Genomic DNA, 8,250 nt, shown 5'->3' on the forward strand with positions numbered 1-8,250 from the left:
GCAGTAGCGTTTCTTTACTTTTAGACTTTCTGTGCTTGTGTACTTTAACCAGGGATGAGAGAGGTATTTATAGGCTTTAAGTTGATTCAAACTTAGAGCCTAAAACTTTCCCATCCCAGGTTCCTCGAGCACGGGCGATACCACCGCCCAGTGTCAGTCTGACACTGACACTGCCCTGGGCAGTACCACCACCCAAGTCTAGTGGTACCACCGCCTAGGGGGTAGTGCTGGGCGGTACCACCACCCAGACTGGCGGTACCACCGCTTGGCACCCTGCCAGGGGCAGTACAACCGCCTAGACTAGCGGTACCACCGCCTAACACAGTCTCGAAGATTGTGCCACGACGGTGAAACTTCTTAAAGCACTGTTTAGGCCTCTCATTAGGCCCAACATAGTTCTTACATGGGCATAGCTAGTCCCTAATTGGGTTGGCCTAATTCCAAAATCAATTACGTGCTAACTATGATTCCTAAGACATATTCTAAGCTAAACAAAGTCTGTAAGTCTTGGTTCTTTCGTCGAGCTTCCAGTGATCTTCCGGTGAACTTCCGACGATCTCTCGGTAATGTTCTGGCAGACTCTCCGACAAGCTCCTGGACTTCACAACGATCTTCTTGGCGAGTTCCAATGAGCTTCTTTGGCAAGCTCCGAGACTTCTCGGCTGGTTCCGCCAGAACTTCCGACGAACGTCCGGACTTTCGACGAACTCTCGAACTCCCAACTATTAGAGCTAGCCCTAGGAAATTTACCAAAGAGTAATTTGGCAACCCAAAAAAAGATAATAAAGCAAAAAAATAAAAGAGACAAGAACACCAAATTTACGTGGTTCGATCAATTGACCTACAACCACGGATGAAGGAGGAGCAAATCACTACTATAAAAGAGGACTATTACAAATGCCTTAGGAAGATGTTCCTAGGCTATAAAACACCTGAAACTACTAAACAAGAAAACCCAAAGCAAATAATTATGTGTTTCTTGTGGTGCTTCTTGTGGTGCATCTGACTTCAAAATTCGCCTTGATGCAGACATAATTCGCCTTCAAATAATTATGTAGTAACACCTTGATGCAAACATAATTCGCTGAACAAACCTCTTAACCATAAAACTTCTTTGATCGCCTCTATCACTACCATATATTCTGCCTCTGTAGTAGATAAAGCTACGACAAGTTGTAAGGAAGCTTTCCAACTAACTGCACAACCGCCAACGCAAAAAACATACCCAGTCAAAGATCTTCATTTATCAAGATCTGCAACATAATTAGAGTCGACGAAACCAACCAAAGTGTCACGATTTTTCCCAAACTCCAAACAAGCATCTGCAGTCCCTTGCAAGTATCTGAGAATCCACTTCACAGCCTGCCAATATGTTTTACCCGGGAGAGACATATATCTGCTAACCACACTAACTGCTTATGAAATATCTGGAAGAGTACAAACCATTGCATACATAATACTGCTAATGACATTGGAATATGGAACTTGCGCCATATATTCTTCCTCTTCAACTGACTGTAGTGACTGAGCAGCAAATAGCCGAAAATGGCTAGCAAGAGAAGTACTCACTGGCTTAGCATTTTTCATGCCAAACCTCTCCAAGACTTTCTCGAGATAATTTTTCTGAGTTAGAAATAATTTTCCAACTCCTCGTTCTCTTTTGATCTCCATGCCAAGAATTTTCTTAGCTGCTCCCAAATCTTTTATTTCAAATTCACTACTCAGCTGCATTTTTAAAGTGTAAATTTCTGACAAATTCTTAGCTGCAATAAGCATGTCATCAACATAAAGCAACAAATACATAAAAGAGCTATCAGTTAACTTCCGGAAGTAGACACAGCTATCATACATGCTCCTCGTATAACTGTTAGGACTCTAGCTAGGAGAGTCCTAATTGAGAGAGACATTCTATTAGGAATCTGTTAGGACTCTAGCTAGGAGAGTCCTAATTGAGAGCGACATTCTGTTAGGACTCTAGCTAGGAGAGTCCTAATTGAGAGGGACATTCATGTAGGAGGTTTTTTCTTAGAGAAGAATTAGGAGTTGTAAGGGAATAGGGGTCTTGAGTAGGAGTCCTATTAGGAGTTGGTTAGAAGTAAGAGTTTTAATTAGGAGTCATATTAGGAGTTAGGGTTTAGAAGCCCTATAAATAGCCATGTATTCCTTCTCTTTTGATAGGCAATAGATGAATCTTTTCTGCAGCCTTTGAGCAGCAACTTGGAGGGAGGAACCCCTACAGAGTTCCAAGAAGGTCGATCCCCTAAAGAGATCAACCCCAAGTTTAGAATCTGTAAGGGTTCTATCACCTGGTATCAGAGCAGCATTCTTGGCGTTTCGCTGCCCTTCCACAGCCATCCATCAACCCTCCACAGCCTCCCAAAGCAATTCCCACAATTGCTTAAAAGATCGTCGCCAAATTTCGCCATCATCTCTACCACCGCAGATCATCCTTTGATCTCCCCGTGAATTGCAACAGGTTTTGGTTTCCTACCTTACTGCTGCTGCAATTTAGTTATCCCTTTCGAAATTCCAAAAAAAAAAAAAAAAACTGTTCCTATATTGCTGCATAAACTTTTCGTCACAAAGTTTTCATCTCTACGACGAAAGATACATTGCAGAATTTCAGCCACATAGCACTGTTGGTTTGATCTTGATACTATATTTTTCCTATCCAAATCTCTACGAAATTTTTTTGATAGCTTTGACACTTCCTACCAGTGGATTCCCCTTTGATTTCGTTAAAAAATTCTGAATATAAACCACTGATCTTTTCATCGTAAACTGTTGAAATTTTTCGACGAGAATTCTGCTATCGCAACTTGCACCAATTTTCTTACTGTTACTGCCGAAATTTTCATGATTAAATTGGACATCCTTGCTGTCATATAAACTGAGATATTGCTATCAATTCCCTTCTCAAATCTCTCAAATTTTTGGTGGAAATTTCGTCGAGAAATCGCTGTTTCTTCGACGACAATTCTGCTCTTACAAGATAACACAATTCTGCAGTAAACTTCTACTGATTTCTATCAAACCTTTGCTGCCATATACCATATATCTAAAACATTCATCCACAGCCCTAAAACTCCCTAAACCATACCCTCAAACTGCACCCAAAATAGTCACAAAACAAGCCTAAACTGCAGCCTACATCTACCAATCCACTAACCGTTTCGACCATCACTTCTCTCAACCTATATACATGCCTTTAACCCGTCAACAAAAGAGAGATCTTAACATCATAGATTTGGAGTCATATACTATGGCATCTGAGGAGGTAATCAATGCTAAATTCGAAGCCTTCGAGGCACGAATGGAGGATAAGATTCAGAATCTCTTTACCAAATTCGATTTGGGCCGACCACCAAGCCCGAAGAAATCACATCAAGGAGAGAGTTCTAACCAATCGCATCAAGCCCAAAGAGATGTCTTACAAGAGAGGGGAGGCTCTATGACCGACCCTGTTAGGATCGGAGCGGCACTAAGAGGGGGGGGGTGAATTAGTGCAGCGGTAAAGTGTGATAAACTTTTGACGATTTAAACACTTTCGAAAACTTCGTACGATAAAAGTAACGTTTTCGTTTGAAACCGTTTCGATTGCGTTTTAACTTGAAGAGATAAGTAAGACGGAGACAAAGAAGTAGAGCATTAAAGTGCAAATGGTTTGCAGTAATGTAAATGACAATAAGTAAATGCAAACCAAAGATCACGCCGATTTTACAGTGGTTCGGTCAAATGACCTACATCCACTTGCGAGGCCCCTCTTCGATGAGGCTCCCACCTTCCACTAGCAAATCTCTTGAAATGGAAGGGCAAATACCCCTCTTACAACTTTTTACAAGCGGTTCACTCTCTTACAGATTTTCAGCAAGAAAGAAGGAGGTGGACACTAGCAAATTGAAAACAAGACTAGCAAAGACTTTTCTAAGACCTTTCTCTCAAACAATTGCTGCTCAAAAAGTTGTTTTCTCAGTTGAGACTTGAGGGGTATTTATAGGCCTCAAGAGGATTCAAATTTGGGCTCCAAAAATTTGAATTCTCTTATGTTCCCGATGCTGGCGGTGCCACCGCACAACGCTCGGGTGCTGGGAGGTGCAACCGCCCAGCCCAGGAGGTGTCACCGCCCAACTCTCGGGTGCTGGGTAGTGCCACCGCCCAGCCTAGGCGGTGCCACCGCCTAGGCCAATTCAGCTCACTGGTTGGGCTCTAAATTTGGCCCAAATTAGTCCGAACTCGGGCCCAATTGGCCCCTACTTGGGTTATAAGATTAACACTTAATCCTAACCCTAATTAACATACTAACTACGAATTTAAAGACATTTTCTAAGCTATTACAAAGTCCGTAAGTCAAGACTTCTTCCGGCGAGCTTCCGGTGAACTTCCGGCGGTCTTCCGATAAACTCTCGGAAACCATTCTGCGGACTCCCGGCAAGCTCCTAGACTTCATGATTTGATCTTGGCGAGTTCCGATGAGCTTCTTCGACAAGCTCCGATCTTTCTCGGCGAGCTCCGCGAACTTCCAACGAACCTTCCGGCGAGCTTCCGAAAAACCCTTCGGCAAGCTCCCTACTCATTCTTGGCTAGTTCCGGCAGCATTCCCGATGAACCTTCGGACTTCCGTCGAACTCTCGAACTCGCAATGAATCCTTCGTGCTTGACTCCAACACTTTTTTTTGCTTTATGTCTTCGTCGTTATCGTAGTTAATCCTGCACACACAAGCAAAAACTCTACTCCGATCTAGACAATTATTATAAAGCGAATTGACATTCTGTTGCCCGGCACGTCATTGGTTGGCGCTTCGTTCGATTCTTCGGCGCATCGTCCTCTCTTGCGGCTTGTTGCCCAATCGGCGGTTGACCTCCACAACGCCGATATCCTTGGCGCAATTCCGCTCTTGGCCCGATGCCCGACGTCCGAAGCCTTCTGCCATCCAATATCCTAACGTGATCTCCTCCGGCACAACATCGATTCCTCCTGCCTTAATTGTCTAATCCTGATTGAGTAGACTTGCATCACTCAAAATGCAGTTAAACATAAACATAATTATCAATTGATTTCATCATCAAAATACGAGATTCAACAATCTCTCCCTTTTTGATGATAACAACCAATTGATGACGGAGTTAAACTTGACTCCCGGAGTTTAAACAAACTCCCCCTATCAATATGCCATATTGATAGAACCTTGAATTCAAACTGAATTCAAGTCATTGCAATATTCATCATTAATACTTGCAACACGTCATTATGAACTCATGCATAGACTTATGCATATCATGTCATCAACATACTTCTCCCCCTTTGTCATCAACAAAAAGGAGAAGTACAACTATTCTTTGTGTTTGTAATATAAGTTCAACTCATTGCATGAAAAACATAATATTAAGTTTTATCATCATGCAGTTTTGAAGCTAAAAAATTTAGCAAGTAATGCATCATGCTTTGGACATTCAAGCTATCAAGTTTTAGATATGCAAGTTTTACAGCATACAAGATAGCACTTTTGGTAATGTTCAAGATAGCAAGTTCTACATCATGCAAGCTAGCAATATTGAGATGTTCAAGAAAGCAACTCTTGCTTCTTGAAATATGTAAATTTGTCAAGTTTTGCTAGATGTGCAATTTAGCATTTTTACCTCTTAAGATAGGCAAGATAGCACATTTGCTTCTTTTGAGATAGCAACTTTTTGCTTCTCTTTAGACTACAAGCTAGCAATTTTTACGATATGTAAGTTTCACAATATACAAGCTAGCAAAAATTTCGAAAGCAAATGCAAGATAGCTTTCTTGTGTAAGCTCATAATTCTTGCTTCCTATTGCAATGTGCAAGTTGCAAGTTTTGCTTCTTGAGATAGGCAAGATAGCACTTTTGCAATTTTTATTTCTTAAGATAGGCAAGCTTGTGATGTTCAAAATAACAAGCTCTTTCTTCTAGAAGTGTCATTTTTGCTTTCTTTGCAAAGTGTAAGCTAGCAAAATGTTTGAAAAAGTGATCAAGTTTTGCAACATACAAGCTAGCAAAAATGCCAAACTAGCAAGAGATAATGTTTTACATGAGGCAAGCAAACAATTTGGCAAATGTTACATTTTCATCTTCTCTTTTGATAAGTGTAATTTTTGCTTTCATCTTGAATTGTGCAAGCTAGTTAATTTGCCTCTTTTCATGATGTCAACGCTAGAAATTCTTGCTCCCCCTTTGTCATTGTCAAAAAGAAGGGAAGACCCTTATATCAATTTTCATATTATGACAAAGGTAAGTATCATTCTTATTTGTGCATCATTATATATTCAAATTAAAACATACACAATTTCAATAACCTTATTTTTCATGCACGATACCGAAAAATAAATCAATCATCATTAATAAGCATATCATACATGATACTCAAACATTAAAATTTTTAAGCATTTATCAACATGTTGATCATGATACCAAACATTCATCATTTAAAACATTCATGATACACATCATATGCAATAAATACATCATGTACATCATTATCATAAGTATTGCATACATCATTTTAACTTTATGAATATTTCATTATTGCATGCATTATACCAAAACATTTCAAGCCATGCAAGCCATAAATACAAAGAAATCATGTCATGAAGGATAAAATCATTTGAATACCAAAAGACATGATTCATATAGTAAATATCTTCTTTAAATAAAATATCAAGAAAAATCATAGGAGTACAAAGAAGAGATCTTGTTTTAAAAGAAAAATCAAGTAATAACTCCAAGAACTCACAAGGAAATATCATGATTCATTTAGAAAATCTCCTCTCAAGAGAATATCAAGTAAAATCGTAGAAGATCGATTAATGAGAAATTTTGATTTATAATAAAATCTCATGTATCGAATGTCGAGAAATCAAAATGATGATTTATATAAAAAATATCACAAGTTATATTCAAGAGAAAAATCATCATTCATTTTCAACTTATTCAATTTGTCACATCAATATTTCTTAGATATGCATGATACCAAAACATGGTTTTAAATCTTTAACATATAACATGCATAAATTGAAAGGAGAAGGGAAGAATTCAAACGTACAAAGATTTCAATCATCTCATAAACAAATGTAAGACCAAGTCATGAATCCAAAATTTCATGAATCAAAATGATCATCAAAGGTAATCTCATGTTATTCCAAGAAATCAATATCATGATTTTGATAAAACTCATTTCAAATTTAAATCATCAAAATATCAACATTACTTTCAAGAGATTCAAAATGGTATACATAGATTTATCATAATAAACATCAAGATCAATAGGATAGAGAAAAATAAATTTTCAAGAAAAAAATATTTTCCTCTTTTTAGTTGTTTCAATTCATATGATTTTATTTCACTTATACCAAATAAAAACATGTATAATGTTTAAAACCGAAAGTGTAAGATTTATTACAACAAGGATTAATAAGGCACTTTCATTATGGTAAAATTCAATAATCCATAAATCACAAGATTCATATGCATAATTTCGAAATTTATTAAGCATGATCATTATGCATGACACTAAAACATGGTTTCAAAATGTTTAATATTTTCATTACATCATTATGCAATGGTTTCATTGAACATAATTTTGAATGATTCTTATAGATAACTAAAACTTCTTTAGTTTTAATTTATGTGATTGACTTTATATTAGCATGCTCAAGTTTTGTTCTTATGTCAAAAACATACATCATGTTTGAAAACCAAAGACAAGGTTTAAAAAAAAATCATCAAGCCTTCCATATAAAAACCATGCATCATCATTGAAGGTTAATATAGAAATCATCAAAATACATATTCTTGCTTCTCAAACACATATATATGATTATTTAAATCTAACATTTTATTCTATTAACATAAAACATACAATTTTCAAGAAAAATAATTATTCAAAAGAAAAGAGAAAATGCATCATGGAAAACATCAAGTAATTTCAAAATAATTCAAGAGAGTTGAGTTACTTACCTTGTAGTCGAAGCCCGTCAAAGCCCAATTCGTCGTTTCGCCTTTGGAAGTTTTTGATTCATCCTTGGTTGCCTTCCTCTTCTTTGGCCTCTTCCTCCGTTCAAGTTCATTGTTTATTTTAGATTTTTATTTAATAAACTTATTAAAATTTAGTATTCGAAGTTCAAGTTCAATATTGTCCTCATCACTTGAGTCATCGTTCAAGTGGTATTCATTTGTCCGGAGTTCCAAATCCTTCCTGTTCTTTGGAAGGTGATTTTGTTCATCATGT

This window comes from Musa acuminata, chromosome BXJ2-1 (genome assembly GCF_036884655.1).
Source record: "Musa acuminata AAA Group cultivar baxijiao chromosome BXJ2-1, Cavendish_Baxijiao_AAA, whole genome shotgun sequence".
NCBI lineage: Eukaryota > Viridiplantae > Streptophyta > Magnoliopsida > Zingiberales > Musaceae > Musa > Musa acuminata.